The sequence below is a fragment of the Arachis hypogaea genome, chromosome 13, assembly GCF_003086295.3.
Source record: "Arachis hypogaea cultivar Tifrunner chromosome 13, arahy.Tifrunner.gnm2.J5K5, whole genome shotgun sequence".
In the NCBI taxonomy this organism is placed as follows: domain Eukaryota; kingdom Viridiplantae; phylum Streptophyta; class Magnoliopsida; order Fabales; family Fabaceae; genus Arachis; species Arachis hypogaea.
The window spans coordinates 87,264,899-87,284,586 of record NC_092048.1 but is presented as its reverse complement, the minus strand read 5'-3'; the positions used below and the strand labels follow the sequence as shown (position 1 = coordinate 87,284,586).

The window sequence follows — 19,688 nt, the reverse complement described above, 5'->3', positions numbered from 1 at the left end:
CACGGACCGAGTCCGTGAGATTAGTATCTTCGTGGTATAGGCTAGAAGCATTGACAGTCATTCTTGAGATCCGGAAAGTCTAAACCTTGTCTGTGGTATTCTGAGTAGGATCTGGGAAGGGATGACTGTGACGAACTTCGAACCTGCAAATGTTGGGTGCAGTGACAGTATGCAAAAGGATCAATGGATCCTAGTCTGACACTAGCGGAAACCGACAGATGATTAGCCATGCGGTAGCTGTGCCTGGTATTTTTCATCCGAGACGAGAAATTCGACAGTTGATTAGCCGTGCAGAATCCGTAGAGGACCATTTTCACTGAGAGGATCCTACAGCTTGCCATGGAAGGGAGCACGCATGGTTGGAAAAAAGCAATAGGAAAGCAGAGGTTCAGAAGCAACAAAGCATCTCCAAACGCTTGTCTGAAATTCCCACTAATGAATCACATAAGTATCTATATCTTATTTTATGTTTTATTTATATTTTAATTATCAAAACCCCATAATCATTTGAATCTGCCTGACTGAGATTTACAAGATGACCATAGCTTGCTTCAAGCCGACAATCTCTGTGGGATCGACCCTTACTCACGTAAGGTTTATTACTTGGACGACTCAATGCACTTGCTGGTTAGTTGTGCGAAGTTGTGAAAAGTGTGAATCACGATTTCCCACACCAAGTTTTTGGCGCCGTTGCCGAGGATTGTTCGAGTTTGGATAACTGACGGTTCATCTTGTTGCTTGATTGGGTAATTTTATGTTATGTTTAAGCTTTTTATTTTTATTTTAAAAAAAAAAACAAAGAAATTATATAGTTCTCGAAAAATTCAAAAAAATTTTCTTCAGAATTTTTAAGAATGAATTCTAGAGATTACTGAGATATGTTGAAGCCTGGCTGGCTGTTAAGCCATATCTAATCTTTTGGACTGAGGCTTCCACTTATCATTGCAAGAGCCTTTGGATTCCCATCTATTTGGCTGTTGTATGTCATGATCTGCAAAAGCTTGGCTGACCATTTGGCATTGTCTAATCTTTTGGACCGAAGCTTTCACTTAGAGCTTGGTTGGCTATTAAGCCATGCATAATCTTTTGGACCGGAGCTTTAGACTAACAATGCATGAATCCTGGAATTCTTATTAAAAATTTTGAAATTCCTATTTTTCTTTTTCCAAATTAATTTTCAAAAAATACAAAAAAATTTTATGTTTCTTGTTTGAGTCTTGTGTCAAATTTTAAGTTTGGTGTCAATTGCAGGTTTTTAATATTTCTTGAATTTTCGAAATATATGCATTGTGTTCTTCTTTGATCTTCAAGTTGTTCTTGATGATTCTCTTTATTTAATCTTGTGATTTTCTTGTTTCGTGTTTTTTCTTGTTTTTCATATGCATTTTCGAATTCATAGTGTCTAAACATTAAAAAAATTTTAAGTTTGGTGTCTTGCATGTGTTTATTTTCTTAAAAATTTTCAAAAATATGTTCTTGATGTTCATCACGATCTTCAAAGTGTTCTTGGTGTTCATCTTGACATTCAAAGTGTTCTTGCATGTATTATTTGTTTTAATCTTGAATTCCTATGTCTTGTATCATTTTGTGGTTTTTCTCTTTCTTCATCAATTCAAAAAAAAAAAAAATCTTTCCCTTATTTTGCTCATAAATTTCGAAATTTTGAATTGATTTGGTCAAAAATTTTTAAAATTTAGTTGTTTCTTGTTAGTCAAGTCAAAATTTCAATTTAAAAATTCTATCTTTTCAAATATTTTTCAAAAATCAAATATTTTTCAAAAATCAAATATTTTTCATTTTCTTTCATGGTTTTCAAAAATTCTTCAAAATAAAATTTTCAAATTCTTTTTCTTAATTTTATTTCATAATTTTTGAAATTATTGCTAACAATTAATGTTTTGATTCAAAAATTTCAAGTTTGTTACTTTCTTGTTAAGAAAGGTTCAATCTTTAAATTCTAGAATCATATTTTTAGTTTCTTGTTAGTCAAGTCATCAATTTTAATTTTCAAAATCAAATCTTTTTAAATTTATTTTTCAAATCTTTTTCAAAATAAATTGCAATCATATCTTTTCAAAATTTAATTTCAAAATCTTTTTCTAACTTCTTATCTTTTCAAAATTTATTTTCAAATCTTTTTCAATTAACTACTTGACTTTTTGTTTGTTTTACTATTTCTTATCTTTTTCAAAACTACCTAATTACTTTCCTCTCTCTAATTTTCGAAAATCACCAACCACTTTTTCAAAATTCTTTTTAATTAACTAATTATTTTAAATTTTAATTTTACTTTATTTCTTTTAATAATTTCAAATTCTAACTAATAATTAAAATAAAAACAAAAATATTTTTCTTTTTTTTTTAATAAAAAATTCGAATACTTTCTCTCTCTCATCTCTCTCTATTTATTTTATTTAATTACTAACACTTCTCTTCTTCTTAAAAATTCGAACCTTCTCCCTCTCTCTGTGTTCGAATTCTTCTTCTTCTCCCTTCTTTCTTCTATTCTTCCATTCTTCTACTCACATAAAGGAATCTCTATACTGTGACATAGAGGATTCCTCTTCTTTTCTGTTCTCTTCTTTTTCATATGAGCAGGAACAAGGATAAGAACATTCTTGTTGAAGCTGATCCTGAACCTAAAAGGACTCTGAAGAGGAAGCTAAGAGAATCTAAAGCACAACACTCTGGAGAGGACCTTACAAAAATTTTCGAAAAAGAAGTAGAGATGGCAGCCGAAAATAACAACAATGGTGGAGATGCAAGGAAGGTGCTTGGTGACTTTACTACAGCAACTTCTGACTTCTATGGAAGAAGCATCTCAATTCCTGCAATTGGAGCAAATAACTTTGAGCTAAAGCCTCAATTAGTTTCTCTAATGCAGCAGAATTGCAAGTTTCATGGACTTCCATTGGAAGATCCTCATCACTTCTTTGCTGAATTCTTGCAAATCTGTGACACTGTTAAGACCAATGGGGTTAATTCTGAGGTCTACAGACTTATGCTTTTCCTTTTTGCTGTAAGAGACAGAGCTAGGATATGGTTGGACTCACAACCTAAAGAAAGCCTGAACTCTTGGGAAAAGTTGGTCAATGCCTTCTTGGCTAAGTTCTTTCCACCTCAAAGTTGAGCAAGCTTAGAGTGGAAGTCCAAACTTTCAGACAGAAGGAAGGTGAATCCCTCTATGAAGCTTGGAAAAGATACAAGCAATTGATCAGAAGGTGTCCTTCTGACATGCTTTCAGAATGGAGCATCCTATGTATATTCTATGATGGTCTATCTGAATTGTCCAAGATGTCATTGGATCACTCTGCTGGTGGATCTCTTCATCTGTAGAAGACACCTGCAGAAGCCCAGGAACTCATTGAGATGGTTGCAAATAACCAGTTCATGTACACTTCTGAAAGAAATCCTGTGAATAATGGGATGACTCAGAAGAAAGGAGTTCTTGAGATTGATACTCTGAATGCAATATTGGCTCAGAATAAAATATTGACTCAACAAGTCAATATAATTTCTCAGAGTCTGACTGGAATGCAAGCTGCATCCGGCAGTACTAAAGAAGCCTCCTCTGAAGAAGAAGCTTATGACCCTGAGAATCCTGCAATGGAAGAGGCGAATTACATGGGAGAATCCTATGGAAACACCTATAATCCTTCATGGAGGAATCATCCTAATTTCTCATGGAAGGATCAGCAGAAGCCTAATCAAGGCTTCAATAATAATAATGGTGGGAGAAATAGGTTTGGCAATAGCAAGCCTTTTCCATCATCTCCTGAGCAATAGACAGAGAATTCTAAGGAGAGCCTCTCTGACTTAGCAACCATAATCTCTGATCTATCTAAGACCACTCTCAGTTTCATGATTGAAACAAGGTCCTCCATCAGAAATTTTGAGGCACAAGGGGGTCAACTTAGTAATAGAGTTACTGAAATCCCTCCTAGTACTCTCCCAAGCAATACATAAGAGAATCCAAAAAGAGAGTGCAAGGCCATCAATATGCCCAACATGGACGAACCTGGAGAGAGTTAAAAGGCAGTGATTTTCAATGAGGGAGACCTCAATGGACGTCCACTAACCACTAAAGAGTTCCCCAATGAGGAACCAAAGGAATCTGAGGCTCACATAGAGACCATAGAGATTCCACTGAACTTACTGTTGCCATTCATGAGCTCTAATGAGTATTCTTCCTCTGAAGAGGATGAAGACATTGTTGAAGAGCAAGTTGCTCAGTATCTAGGAGCAATCATGAAACTGAATGCCAAGTTATTTGGTAATGAGACTTGGGAGGATGAACCTCCATTGCTCATCAATGAACTGAATATCTTGGTTCAACAGAAATTACCTCAGAAGAAACCGGATCCCGGAAAGTTCTTAATACCTTGCATCATAGGCACCATGACCTTTAAGAAGGCTCTGTGTAACCTTGGTTTAAGTATAAACCTCATGCCACTCTCTGTAATGGAGAAACTAGGGATCTTTGAGGTACAAGCTGCAAGAATCTCACTAGAGATGGCAGACAATTCAAGAAAACAGGCTTATGAACTTGTAGAGGATGTCTTAGTGAAGGTTGAAGGCTTTTACATCCCTGCTGACTTCATAATCCTAGACACTGGGAAGGATGAGGATGAATCCATTATCCTTGGAAGAACTTTCCTAGCCACAACAAGAGCTGTGATTGATGTGGACAGAGGAGAGTTAGTCTTTCAATTGAATGAGGACTACCTTGTGTTTAAGGCTCAAGGATCTTCTTCTGTAACTATGGAGAGGAAGCATGAAAAGCTTCTCTCAATACAGAGTCAAACAGAGCCCCCACACTCAACTTCTAAGTTTGGTGTTGGGAGGCTATCATCAAGCTCTGAGTCTCTGTGAAGCTCTCTAAGAGCTCACTGTCAAGCTATTGACATTAAAGAAGCACTTATTGGGAGGCAACCCAATGTTATTTAATTATATTTATTTATATTCCATTGTCATTTTATATTTTCTTTAGGTTGATGATCATGTGAAGTCATAAAAATAATTGCGGAATTAAAACAAAATGAAAAACAACATCAAAAATAGCACACCCTGGAGGACAGGCTTACTGGCGTTTAAACGCCAGTAAGGATAGCAGAATGGGCGTTTAACGCCCAGCCTGGCAGCATTCTGGGCGTTAAATGCCAGAATAGGCAGCACTCTGGGTGTTTAACGCCAAAAAAAGGTGTCTAGCATTTAACGCCAGAAAAGGGTGTTTGGCTGGTGTTTAACGCCAGAAAGGGGCAGCAGACTGGCGTTTAATACCAGGAAAGGTAGCAGAGCTAGCGTTAAATGCCAGAATTGGCACACAGAGGGCGTTTACATGCCAGAATGGTGCAGGGAGTAGAATTCCTTGACACCTCAGGATCTGGGTGCCAAAATGGGCGTTTAACGCCAAGAATTGTGCCAGTTCTAGCGTTTTACGCTAGAAAGTTTTAGGCTGGCTTTGAACGTCAGTTTGGGCCATCAAATCTCGAGCAAAGTATGAACTATTATATATTGTGGGAAAGCCCAAGATGTCTAATTTCCAACGCAATTGAGAGCGTGCCAATTGGGCTTTTGTAGCTCCAGAAAATCTATTTCGAGAGCAGGAGGGTCAGAATCCAATAGCATCTGCAGTCCTTTTTCATCCTCTGAATCATATTTTTGCTCAGGTCCCTCAATTTCAGCCAGAAAATACCTGAAATCACAGAAAAATACACAAACTCATAGTAAATTCCAGAAATGTGATTTTTGCATAAAAACTAATAAAAATATAATAGAAAGTAACTAAATCATACTAAAAACTATGTAAAAATAATGCCAAAAAGGGTATAAATTATCCGCTCATCACAACACCAAACTTAAATTGTTGCTTGTCCCCAAGCAACTAAAAACAGAATAGGATAAAAAGAAGAGAATATAAAATAAATTCCAAAATATCAGTGAAGTTTAGTTCCAATTAGATGGGCAGGACTAGTAGCCTTTTTGCTTTTAAACAATTTTGACATCTCACTTTATCCTTTGAAGTTCAGAATGATTGGCATCCATAGGAACTCAGAATTCAGATAGTGTTATTGATTCTCCTAGTTCAGTATGTTGATTCTTGAACACAACTACTTTATGAGTCTTGGCCGTGACCCTAAGCATTTTGTTTTCCAGTATTACCACCGGATACATAATTGCCACAGAGCTCTTAAGCACACTCTTTTGCTTTGGACCACGACTTTAACTAATTAGTCTCAAGCTTTTCACTTGGACCTTCATGCCACAAGCACATGGTTAGGGACAACTTGATTTAGCCGCTTAGGCCAGGATTTTATTCCTTTAGGCCCTCCTATCCATTAATGCTCAAAGCCTTGGATCCTCTTTACCCTTGCCTTTTAGTTTAAGGGGTTACTGGCTTTTTCTGCTTGCTTTTTCTTTTTCTTTATTTTTTTTCGCAAGCTTTGTATTCACTGCTTTTTCTTGCTTCAAGAATAAATTTTATGATTTTTTAGATTATCAATAACATTTCTCCTTTTTCATTATTCTTTCAAGAGCCAACAATTTTAACATTCATAAACAACAATATAAAAAATATGCACTGTTCAAGCATTCATTCAGAAGACAAAATTTATTTCCACCACATCAAAATAATTAAACTAATTTCAAGATAAATTTTGAAACCCATGTACTTCTTGTTCTTTTGCAAATAAAAACATTTCTCATTTAAGAAAGGTGAGGGATTCATGGAATCATTCATAACTTTAAGACATAGACTCTAAACTTTATTGATCATGGAATAAAAATAAGACATAAAAGCAAACAAATAATAATAAAAGAAAGGAAATTAAAGACATAAAAAATAAAAATAAATGACTCTAATACTAATGCTTATGTAACTTTTAAAATAGATTTCTAATAATAAAAGTTATCACAGAGTTAGGACTCAACAACCTTGATTTTGAGGGGTAGGTGCTCCTTCAATCTGTGGGACGTCCAACTCTTCAAGGGACAGCTTCTGACGCTTTAACTCCTATATTTCACGCCCTTGTTTCTCTTGTTCTATGAGCATTTTGCAGAGCATGCTGTTTTGATTCTGCTGCTCTTCTTTGAGTTGATTCACAGCTTCTTGCAGCTTGGTGACAGATGCTTCTAGGCGGACCCAATAGTCGAATTGAGAAATTTCTGGGAGGAGCTCATGCGCCCCCTCTTGATGAGGTTATCTTGAATTTGAGGTCCATTCATCACTTTTTTGAGATTGGACGTTCAACTATGATATATTCATCCACACCCATCTGTACCCCCGCATCTTTGCATAACAGACTAATCAAGCTTGGGTAGGCCAATTTGGCCTCAGCGGATTCTTTGTTTGCAAACATGTAAATTTTAGCAGGGATCAGCTGATGAATCTCTACCTCCTTTCCCAGCATAATACAGTGAATCATCACTGCTCTCTTGATAGTGACTTCAGATCGGTTGCTGGTTGGGAGTATGGAATGCCTAATAAAATCCAGCTAACCTCTAGCAACTAGTTTGAGATCTCCTCTCTTTAGCTAGTTTGGGACACCTTTTGAATTGGTAATCCACTTAGTTCCAGGGAGGCATATATCCTCTAGAACTTGATCTAGCCTTTTATCTTTGGCCATTCTCCTATTAAAGGACTCTGGATCATCTTGTAGTTGAGGAAGTTTGAGAACTTCTCTCACTTTGTCAAAGTGGAAGTAAATAACTTTCCCTCTGACCATAGTCTGAAAGGAGTAGAAAGCAGTTCCCTCTAATCTTTGCTTTTCTGTCATCCACAGATTTGTATAAAATTCCTGGACCATGTTTCTTCCAACATGTATCTCAGGATTAGCCAGGACTTCCCAACCCCTGTTTTGAATCTGCTATTGGATCTCCGGGTATTCATCTTCTTTCAGATTGAACCTAACTTCCAGGATCAGTGATCTTCTGCACACAATTTTGAAATAATGGTATGCATGTTCTTTGGTGCAGAAGTTCTCATGCATCCAACGTGGCTTTGGATTGCTTTCTTTCTTCTCTCTTGAAGCAGTTTGTCTTCCTTTGGTGCCATGAGATTGGTTTGTTTTAACTCAGGGATCACAAAAATTACACCAAACTTAGAGAGATTTGCTTGCCCTTAAGCAAAATAAGAAGAAAGAAGATGAATAGAAGGAGAGAAGGATCCGAATGATGGAGGAAATGGGATGGCCGAATGTATAAATAAAGGGGAGGGAAGGAATGGGTTTGAAATTTTAGAAAAAGATATGATTTGAAAGATATGATTGATAAAAGATAAATATGATATGAAAAAAGAAGATTGTTTTCAAAATTAAGAGATATGAATAAGATTTGAGGAAGTTAGATCTGAATTTTTGTTTATGCATCTATGAAATAAAAGATAATATGAATGAGTTAAAAAGATTTAAAAAGAAATTGGAAAGATGAATGAGTTTTGAAAAAGAATTGTGAAGAATTGAAAAAGAATTAAAAAAAGAATTTTTAAGATTATGAATTTTTGGGAATGGAAATTGAGAATTGAATGTTTGTAATGTTTGGATGCATAAAATCTTGAATTAAAACATGAAAAGTTGAAAAAATTGAAGTGGAAATGAAATTACCTCTCTCCTAGCTGTTCTGGCGTTTAACGCCCATCTGGTAGCCATTTTGGGCGTTTAACGCCCAACCAGATACCCTGGCTGGCGTTAAACGCCAAAATCCTTCCTTACTGGGCGTTTTTCTGAACGCCCAGAATGCTGCCAATTCTGGTGTTTAACGCCCAAATTGCCTCTTTACTTGCCAGTGAGCTCTTTTTCTCTGTGATTCTTCTGCTTTATGTTCTGAACCTTCATATCCTTGACTTGTTCATTGAAAAAGCATCAATAAACACGAACAACAAAATTAAATGGACTTATATAATTGTTATAAACATCTAATTCTTTGATAATGGTTGGGTTGCCTCCCAGCAAGTGCTTCTTTACTGTCTTTAGCTGGACTTTACTGAGCTTTTTAATTTAGTCTCAGTTTTGAGCAATCTTGCTCAACATTGCCTTCAAGATAATATTTGATTCTCTGTCCATTGACAATGAACGTTTTGTCAGAATCAATATCTTGAAGCTCTACATAGCCATATGGTGACACACTTGTAATCACATACGGTCAAGATAATATTTTTGAAAGCATTGAGTCTGAACTCCTCCAGCTCATTCAACTAGAGTAATCTTTTCTCTCCAGCTACCTTAGCATCAAGGTTCAGGAATTTGGTTGCCCAGTAGGCTTTGTATTCCAGCTCCACTGGCAGATGACAGGCTTTTCCATACACAAGCTGGTATGGAGAGGTCCCTATGGGAGTCTTGAATGCGGTTCTGTATGCCCATAGAGCATCATCCAGACTTCTTACCAAATCCCTCCTACAGGTACTTACAGTCCGTTCCAGGATTCGCTTTAGTTCTCTATTTGAGACTTCTGCCTGCCCATTTGTCTGTGGATGATATAGAGTTGCCACTTTGTGATTAATTCCATATCGGATCAGAGCAGAGTCAAGCTGTTTATTGCAGAAATGAGTGCCTCCATCACTGATCAGTATCCTAGGGACATCGAACCTGCTGAAGATATGCTTCTGGAGGAACTTCATCAGTGTCTTAGTATCATTAGTGGGAGTTGCAATTGCCTCTACCCATTTAGATACATAGTCTACTGCCACCAGGATATAAGTGTTTGAATATGATGGTGAGAAAGGCCCCATGAAGTCAATACCCCATACATCAAACAACTCAATCTGTAAGATCCCTTGCTGAGGCATGGCATAACCGTGAGGCAGATTACCAGCTCTCTGGCAACTGTCACAGTTACGTACAAGCTCTCGGAAATCTCTATAGAGAGTAGGCCAGTAGAAGCCACATTGGAGAACCTTTGTGGCTGTTCGCTCACCTCCGAAATGTCCTCCATATTGTAATCCATGGCAATGCCATAGGATCTTCTGTGCCCCTTCTCTAGGTACACATCTATGGATTATTCCGTCTGCACATCTCTTAAAGAGATATGGTTCATTCCACAGGTAGTACTTTGCATCAGAAACTAATTTTTTTGTTTGCTGCTTACTGTACTCCTTGGGTATGAATCTCACAGCTTTATAGTTTGCAATGTCTGCAAACCATGATACTTCCTGAATGGCAAAGAGTTGCTCATCCGGAAAGGTTTTAGAGATCTCAGTAGAAGGGAGGTACGCTCCTTCTACTGGTTCTATCCGGGACAAGTGATCAGCTACTTAGTTCTCGGTCCCTTTTCTGTCTTTTATTTCTATATCAAACTCTTGCAGAAGCAACACCCATCTTATGAGTCTGGGTTTTGAATCCTGCTTTGTGAGAAGATATTTTAGAGCAGCATGGTCAGTGTACACAATCACTTTTGATCCTACTAAATAAGATATGAACTTGTCAATGGCATAAACTACTGCAAGCAACTCCTTTTCTGTGGTTGTGTAATTCTTCTGCGCATCATTTAAAACATGGCTAGCATAATAAATGACATGTAGAAGCTTGTCATGCCTCTGTCCCAATACTGCACCAATAGCATGGAGATTGGCATCACACATTAGTTTGAATGGTAATGTCCAGTCTGGTGCAGAAATGACTAGTGCTGTGACTAGCTTAGCTTTCAGAGTTTCAAACGTCTGCAGACACTCTGTGTCAAAGACAAATGGCGTGTCAGCAGCTAGCAGGTTGCTCAGAGGTTTTGCAATTTTTGAAAAATCTTTTATAAACCTCCTATAGAATCCTGAATGCCACAGAAAGCTTCTGATTGCCTTAACATTGATAGGTGGTGGTAATTTTTCAATTACCTATACCTTAGCTTGATCCACCTCTATCCCCTTGTTCAAAATTTTGTGCCCAAGGATAATTCCTTCAGTCACCATAAAGTGACATTTCTCCCAGTTTAAAACCAGGTTAGTCTCTTTGCACCTTTTTAAAACAAGTGCTAGATTGTCAAGACAGGAGTTGAATGAGTCTCCAAATACTGAGAAGTCATCCATGAAGACTTCCAGAAAATTTTCTACCATATCAGAGAAGATAGAGAGCATGCACCTCTGAAAGGTTGTAGGTGCATTGCATTGACCAAATGGCATCCTTCTGTAGGCAAATACCCCAGATGGACATGTGAATACCGTTTTCTTTTGGTCCTAAGGATCTACTGCAATTTGGTTGTAACCTGAATAGCCATCCAAAAAGCAGTAGTATTCATGACCTGCTAGTCTCTCTAGCATCTGGTCTATGAATGGTAAAGGAAAATGATCCTTTCTGGTGGCTGTATTGAGTCATCTATAGTCAATACACATACGCCACCTTGTAACTGTTCTTGTAGGAACTAGTTTATTCTTTTCATTATGGACCACTGTCATGCCTCCCTTCTTGGGGACAACTTGGACAGGGCTCACCCAGGGGCTATCAGAAATAGGATAAATAATCCCAGCCTCTAGTAACTTAGTGACCTCTTTCTGCACCACCTCCTTCATGGCTGGATTCAGCCACCTCTGTGGTTGAACCACTGGCTTACCATCATCCTCCAATAGGATCTTGTGCATGTATCTAGTTGGGCTAATGCCCTTAAGATCACTTATGGACCACCCAATAGCTGTCTTATGTGTCCTTAGCACCTGAATTAGTGCTTTCTCTTCCTGTGACTCTAAAGCAGAGCTTATGATTACGGGAAAAGTGTCATCTTCTCCCAGAAATGCATATTTCAGGGATGATGGTAGTGGTTTGAGCTTGGGTTTAGGAGGCTTCTCCTCTTCCTGTGGAATTTTCAGAGGTTCTTCTGTTTTCTCTGGTTCCTCCAGATCAGGCTGAACATCTTTAAAAATGTCCTCTAGCTCTGATTCGAGACTCTCAGTCATATTGACCTCTTCCACCAGGGAGTCAATAATATCAGTACTCAGGCAGTCTTTTGATGTGTCTAGATGCTGCATAGCTTTGACAACATTCAACTTAAACTCATCCTCATTGACTCTCAGGGTTATCTCCCCTTTTTAGACGTCAATAAGGGTTCGTCCAGTTGCTAGGAAAGGTCTTCCTAGAATGAGAGTTATACTCTTGTGCTCCTCCATTTCCAGCACTACAAAGTCAGTAGGAAAGGCAAATGGCCCAACCTTGATAATCATGTCCTCAATTACGCCTGATGGGATTTTAATGGAGCCATCATCAAGTTGGAGGCATATCCGGGTTGGTTTAACTTCATCAGTCAAACCAAGCTTTTTGATAGTGGATGCAGGTATTAGGTTGATACTTGCCCCAAGATCACATAGAGCTGTCTTGGTACAAGCATCCTCTAATGTGCATGGTATCATAAAGCTTCCAGGATCTTTAAGCTTCTCTGGTAAGCTTTTCAGAATGACTGCACTGCATTCTTCAGTGAGGAAAACTTTTTCAGTTTCTCTCCAATCCTTCTTATGACTTAAGATATCTTTCATGAACTTAGCATAAGAGGGTATTTGCTCAAGTGCCTCTGCAAATGGAATCTTTATTTCAAGAGTCCTGAGATAGTCTGCAAAGCGGGCAAATTATTTATCCTGTTTCGCTTGGCAGAGTTTCTGAGGATAAGGCATATTGGCTTTATATTCTTTAACCTTAGTTGCTGTAGGTTTACTTCCTACAGAAGTGGTAAGATATGTCTATGTTGAATATCATGTAGACTGCTTTGTGGTTATCAGGCACGCGGATCTTGGCTAAGCGAGTAACGAAGATTGGGTGATTGTCACAGGTCACCCCTTCATTCTGACTTAACTAAATTAAGTACGAGAGTATATCTTGGAGAAGAAGTAGGCGTGAATTGAAAGGAAAACAGTAGTAATTGCATTAATTCATGAAGAACAGCAGAGCTCCACACCTTAATCTATGGGGTGTAGAAACTCCACCGTAGAAAATACATAAGTGAAAAGAGGTCTAGGCATGGCCGTGAGGCCAGCCTCTAAACGTGAACAATGGTCTCTAAAGTATGATCAAAAGATAGATAAAGTATATGAATACAATAGTAAAAAGTGCTTTTTATACTAAACTAGTAACCTAGGTTTACAGAAAATGAGTAACTAAGTGCAGATAGTGCAGAAATCCACTTTCGGGGCCCACTTGGTGTGTGCTTGGACTGAGCATTGAGCTTTACACGTGAATAGGCCATCCTTGGAGTTAAACGCTAGTTTGGGTGCCAGTTTGGGCATTTTACGCCAGATTTAATGCCAGTTCTGGCGTTTTACACCAAAAAGTTTTAGGCTAACTTTAAGTGCCAGTTTGGGCCATCAAATCTCGGGAAAAGTATGGACTATTATATATTTATGGAAATCCCAGGATGTCTACTTTTCGATGCAATTGAGAGCGTGCCAATTGGGCTTTTGTAGCTCCAGAAAATCCACTTCGAGTGCAGGAGGGTCAGAATCCAACAACATCTGCAGTCCTTTTTCAGCCTCTGAATCAGATTTTTGCTCAGGTCCCTCAATTTCAGCCAGAAAATACCTGAAATTATAGAAAAACACACAAACTCATAGTAAATTCCAAAAATGTGATTTTTGCATAAAAACTAATAAAAATATAATAAAAAGTAACTAAAACATACTAAAAACTATGTAAAAACAATGCCAAAAAAGGTATAAATTATCCGCTCATCACAACACCAACCTTAAATTGTTGCTTGTCTCCAATCAACTAGAAACAAAATAGGATAAAAAGAAGAGAGAATACAATAAATTCTAAACTTATCAATGAACTTAGTTCCAATTAGATGAGCGGGGCTAGTAGCCTTTTTGCTTCTGAACAATTTTGGCATCTCACTTTATCCTTTGAAGTTTAGAATGATTGGCATCCATAGGAACTCAGAATTCTGATAGTGTTATTGATTCTCCTAGTTCAGTATGTTGATTCTTGAACACAGCTACTTTATGAGTCTTGGCCGTGACCCTAAGCATTTTGTTTTCCAGTATTACCACCGGATACATAAATGTCACAGACACATAACTGGGTGAACCTTTTCAGATTGTGACTCAGCTTTGCTAGAGTCCCTAGTTAGAGGTGTTCAGAGCTCTTAAGCACACTCCTTTTGCTTTGGACAATGACTTTAACCGCTCAGTCTCAAGCTTTTCACTTGACACCTTCACGCCACAAGCACATGGTTAGGGACAGCTTGATTTAGCCACTTAGTCCAGGATTTTATTCTTGTGGGCCCTCCTATCCATTAATGCTCAAAGCCTTGGATCCTCTTTACCCTTGCCTTTTGGTTTAAAGGGTTATTGGCTTTTTCTGCTTGCTTTTTCTTTTTCTTTCTTTTTTTTTTCTTTATTTTTTTCGCCATTTTTTTTCGCAAGCTTTGTCTATTCACTGCTTTTTCTTGCTTCAAGAATCAATTTTATGATTTTTCAGATTATCAATAGCATTTCTCTTTTTTTTCTTTATTCTTTCAAGAGCCAACAATTTTAACATTCATAAACAACAAATTCAAAAATATGCACTGTTCAAGCATTCATTCAGAAAATAAAAAGTATTGCCACCACATCAAAATAATTAAACTAATTTCAAGATAGAATTCAAAGTCATGCACTTCTTGTTCTTTTGCAATTAAAAACATTTTTCATTTAAGAAAGGTGAAGGATTCATAGGACTTTCATAGCTTTAAGAAATAGACACTAGACACTAATGATCATGTAATAAAGACACAAACATAGACAAAACACAAAGCATAAATTTTGAAAAACAGAAAAGTAAGAACAAGGAAATTAAAGAACGGGTCCACCTTAGTGATGGCGGCTAGTTCTTCCTCTTGAAGATCTTATGGAGTGCTTGAGCTCCTCTATGTCTCTTCCTTGCCTTTGTTGCTCCTCCCTCATGGCTCTTTGGTCCTCTCTGATTTCATGGAGGATGATGGAGTGCTCTTGGTGCTCCATCCTTAGTTGCCCCATGTTGGAACTCAATTTTCCTAAGGTGGTATTGATTTGCTCCCAATAGTTTTGTGGAGGAAAGTGCATCCCTTGAGGCATCTCAGGGATTTCTTGATGAGGAATTTCCTCATGCTCTTGTTGAGGTCCATGAGTGGGCTTTCTTGTTTGCTCCATCCTCTTCTTAGTGATGGGCTTATCCTCATCAATGAGGATGTCTTCCTTTATGACAATTCCAGCTGAATTGCATAGGTTATAGATAAGATGAGGGAAGGCTAACCTTGCCAAAGTAGAGGGTTTTTCTGCCACCTTGTAGAGTTCTAGAGGTATGATAGAGCATTGGATGAACTCCAACCATCCCCTAGCTATGGATCCTCTCCATTCATGATGCTATGGATCCTGATAGCCCGATCTATTGTAACTTCAGACCGGTTGCTAGTAGGAATGATAGAGCATTGGATGAACTCCAACCATCCCCTAGCCACGGGTTTGAGGTAAAGCCTTCTTAGTTGAACTGGCTTGCCTCTTGAGTCTCTCTTCCATTGAGCTCCTCCCACACCAAGTTTTTGGCGACGTTGCCGGGGATTATTCGAGTTTGGACAACTGACGGTTTATCTTGTTGCTTAGATTAGGTAATTTTATTTTATGTTTAAGCTTTTTATTTTTATTTTTTATTTTCGAAAAAAAAAACAAAAAAATTATATAGTTTTCAAAAAATTCAAAAAACTTTTCTTCAGAATTTTTAAGAATGAATTCTAGAGATTAATGAGATATGTTGAAGCCTGGCTGGCTATTAAGGCATGTCTAATCTTTTGGACTGAGGCTTCCACTTATCATTGCAAGAGCCTTTGGATTCCCATCTATTTGGCTGTTGAATGTCATGATCTGCTAAAGTTTGGCTGGCCATTTGGCCATGTCTAATCTTTTGGACCAAAGCTTTCACTTAGAGCTTGGCTGGTTATTAAGCCATGTCTGATCTTTTGGAATGGAGCTTTAGACTAACAATGCATGAATCCTGGAATTCTTATTAAAAATTTTGAAATTCCTATTTTTCTTTTTCCAAATTAATTTTTGAAAAATACAAAATTTTTTTATAAAACCATAAAAACCAAAAAATTTTTATGTTTCTTGTTTGAGTCTTGTGTCAAATTTTAAGTTTGGTGTCAGTTGCATGTTTTTAATATTTCTTGAATTTTCGAAATATATGCATTGTGTTCTTCTTTGATCTTCAAGTTGTTCTTGATGATTCTCTTTATTTAATCTTGTGATTTTCTTGTTGTGTTTTTTCTTATTTTTCATATGCATTTTCGAATTCATAGTGTCTAAACATTAAAAATATTTAAGTTTGGTGTCTTGCATGTGTTTCTTTTCTTAAAAATTTTCAAAAAATATGTTCTTAATGTTCATCATGATCTTCAAAGTGTTCTTGGTGTTCATCTTGACATTTAAAGTGTTCTTGCATGCATCATTCGTTTTAATCTTAAATTTTTATATTTTGAATCATTTAGTTATTTTTCTCTCTCTTCATTAATTCAAAAATAAAAAATAATATCTTTCCCTTATTTTACTCATAAATTTCAAAATTTTGGGTTGACTTAGTAAAAAATTTTTAAAATTTAGTGGTTTCTTGTTAGTCAAGTCAAAATTTCAATTTAAAAATTTTATCTTTTCAAATCTTTTTCAAAAATAAAATCTTTTTCATTTTTCTTTCATGGTTTTTGAAAATTCTTCAAAATAATTTTTTCTTAATTTTATTTAATAATTTTCGAAATTATTGCTAACAATTAATGCTTTGATTCAAAAATTTCAAGTTTGTTACTTTCCTGTTAAGAAAGGTTCAATCTTTAAATTCTAGAATCATATCTTTTAGTTTCTTGTTAGTCAAGTCATCAATTTTAATTTTCAAAATCAAATTTTTTTAATTTTTTTTCAAATCATTTTCAAAATAAATTTCAATCATATCTTTTTCAAAACTTAATTTCAAAATCTTTTTCTAACTTCTTATCTTTTCAAAATTGATTTTCAAATCTTTTTCAATTAACTACTTGACTTTTTGTTTGATTTTAAAAAGTTTACTATTTCTTATCTTTTTCAAAACCACCTAACTACTTTTCTCTCTCTCTAATTTTCGAAAATCATTAACTACTTTTTCAAAATTCTTTCTAATTAACTAATTGTTTTAAATTCTAATTTTAATTTATTTCTTCTCTTAAATTTCGAATTCTAACTAATAATTAAAATAAAAACAAAAATATTTTTCTTTTATTTTGATTAATATTCGAATACTCTCTCCCTCTCGTCTCTTTCTATTTATTTATTTAATTACTAACACTTCTCTTCTTCTTAAAATTCAAACCCTCTCCCTCTTTCTGTATTCGAATTCCCTTTATTTTCTCTCTACCTCATTCTTCTATTCTTCTCTTCTTCTACTCATATAAAGGAATCTCTATACTGTGACATAGAGAATTTTTCTTCTTTTCTGTTCTCTTTTTTTTCATATGAGCAGGAACAAGGATAAGAACATTCTTGTTAAAGCTGATCCTGAACCTGAAAGGACTCTAAAGAGGAAGCTAAGAGAAGCTAAAGCACAATACTCTGGAGAGGACCTTGCAGAAATTTTCAAAAAAGAAGAAGACATGGCAGCCGAAAATAACAACAATGGTGGAGATGCAAGGAAGGTGCTTGGTGACTTTACTACACCAACTTCTGACTTCTATGGAAGAAGCATCTCAATTCCTGCAATTAGAGCAAACAACTTTGAGCTGAAGCCTCAATTAGTTTCTCTAATGCAGCAGAATTGCAAGTTTCATGGACTTCCATTGGAAGATCCTCATCAGTTCTTAGCTGAATTCTTGCAAATCTTCCTAAGGTCTACAGACTTATGCTTTTCCCCTTTGCTGTAAGAGACAGAGCTAGGATATGGTTGGACTCACAACCTAAAGAAAGCCTGAACTCTTGGGAAAAGTTGGTCAATGCTTTCTTGGCCAAATTCTTTCCACCTCAAAAGTTGAGCAAGCTTAGAGTGGAAGTCCGAACCTTCAGACAGAAGGAAGGTGAATCCCTCTATGAAGCTTGGGAAAGATACAAGCAATTGATCAGAAGGTGTCCTTCTGACATGCTTTCAGAATGGAGCATCCTATGTATATTCTATGATGGTCTGTCTGAATTGTCCAAGATGTCATTGGATCACTCTGCTGGTGGATCTCTTCATCTGAAGAAGACGCCTGCAGAAGGCTAGGAACTCATTGAAATGGTTGCAAATAACTTGAATTCCCTCCTCACTACCTTCAATTTCACACATCATACACACTACTACCCCCTTGGCCGAAACCACTACTACCCTCCATCTCCTCCATTTCTTCTTCTTCTACTCCTTTCTTTCCTCTTTTGCTCGAGGACGAGAAAACCTTTTATGTTTGGTGTGGAAAAAGCTCTGCTTTTCCATTTTTCCATAACCATTAAAGGCACCTAAGGCCGGAGAAACCTCTAGAAAGAGGAAAGGGAAGGCAATTGCTTCCACCTCCGAGTCATGGAAGATGGAAAGATTCATCTCAAAGGTCCACCAAGACCACTTCTATGAAGTTGTGGCCAAGAAAAAAGTGATTCCCGAAGTCCCTTTCATGCTCAAAAAGGGTGAATATCCGAAGATCCGACGTGAGATTCAAAGAAGAGGTTGGAAATCTCTCAACAACCCAATCCAACAAGTCAGAATCTTAATGGTTCAAGAGTTCTATGCCAATGCATGGATCACTAAGAACCATGATCAAAGTATGAACCCAAACCCAAAGAATTGGCTCACAATGGTTCGTGGAAATTACTTAGATTTCAGTTCGGAAAATGTGAGGTTGGCATTTAACTTGCCAATGATGAGAGGAGATCCTCATCCTTTCACTAGAAGGGTCAACTTTGATCAAAGGTTGGACCAAGTCCTTAGGGACATTTGTGTGAAAGGAGCTCAATGGAAGAGAGACTTAAGAGGCAAGCCGGTTCAACTAAGAAGGCTTGACTTCAAACTCGTGGCTAGGGGATGGTTGGAGTTCATCCAACGCTCTATCATTCCTACTAGCAACCGGTCTGAAGTTACAATAGACCGGGCTATCATGATCTATAGCATCATAAATAGAGAGAAAGTAGAAGTTCATGAGATCATACTCTAGAACTCTACAAGGTGGCGGAAAAGCCCTCTACTTTGGCAAGGTTAGCCTTCCCTCATCTTATCTATAACATATGCAATTCAGTTGGAATTGTCATAGAGGAAGACATCCTTATTGATGAGGACAAGCCCATCACTAAGAAGAGGATGGAGCAAACAAGAGAGCCCACTCATGGACCTCAACAAGAACATGAGAAAATTCCTCATCAAGAAATCCCTGAGATGCCTCAAGGGATGCACTTTCCTCCACAAAACTATTGGGAGCAAATTAACACCTCCTTAGGAGAATTGAGTTCCAACATGGGGCAACTAAGGATGGAGCACCAAGAGCACTCCATCATCCTCCATGAAATCAGAGAGGACCAAAGAGCCATGAGGGAGGAGGAACAAAGGCAAGGAAGAGACATAGAGGAGCTCAAGCACTCCATAAGATCTTCAAGAGGAAGAACTAGCCACGATTACTAAGGTGGACCCGTTCTTTAATTTCCTTGTTCTTACTTTTTTGTTTTTCGAAATTTATGCTTTGTGTTTTGTCTATGTTTATGTCTTTATTACATGATCATTAATGTCTAGTGTCTATGTATTAAAGCTCTGAATGTCCTATGAATCCTTCACCTTTCTTAAATGAAAAATGTTTTTAAT

The 19,688-nt window shown here is 37.0% G+C and overlaps 2 non-coding genes across 2 annotated transcripts; both read right to left on the bottom strand.

Annotated features, from left to right (window-relative positions):
* Window positions 1-3,132: 3,132 nt before the first annotated feature.
* Window positions 3,133-3,240, bottom strand: LOC112739487 (small nucleolar RNA R71). Its single transcript, XR_003170423.1, has one exon. It is a non-coding gene; the product is annotated as a small nucleolar RNA R71 (small nucleolar RNA).
* A 14,666-nt stretch (window positions 3,241-17,906) lies between these two features.
* On the bottom strand, window positions 17,907-18,014 carry LOC112739356 (small nucleolar RNA R71). Its single transcript, XR_003170293.1, has one exon. It is a non-coding gene; the product is annotated as a small nucleolar RNA R71 (small nucleolar RNA).
* Window positions 18,015-19,688: the final 1,674 nt, after the last annotated feature.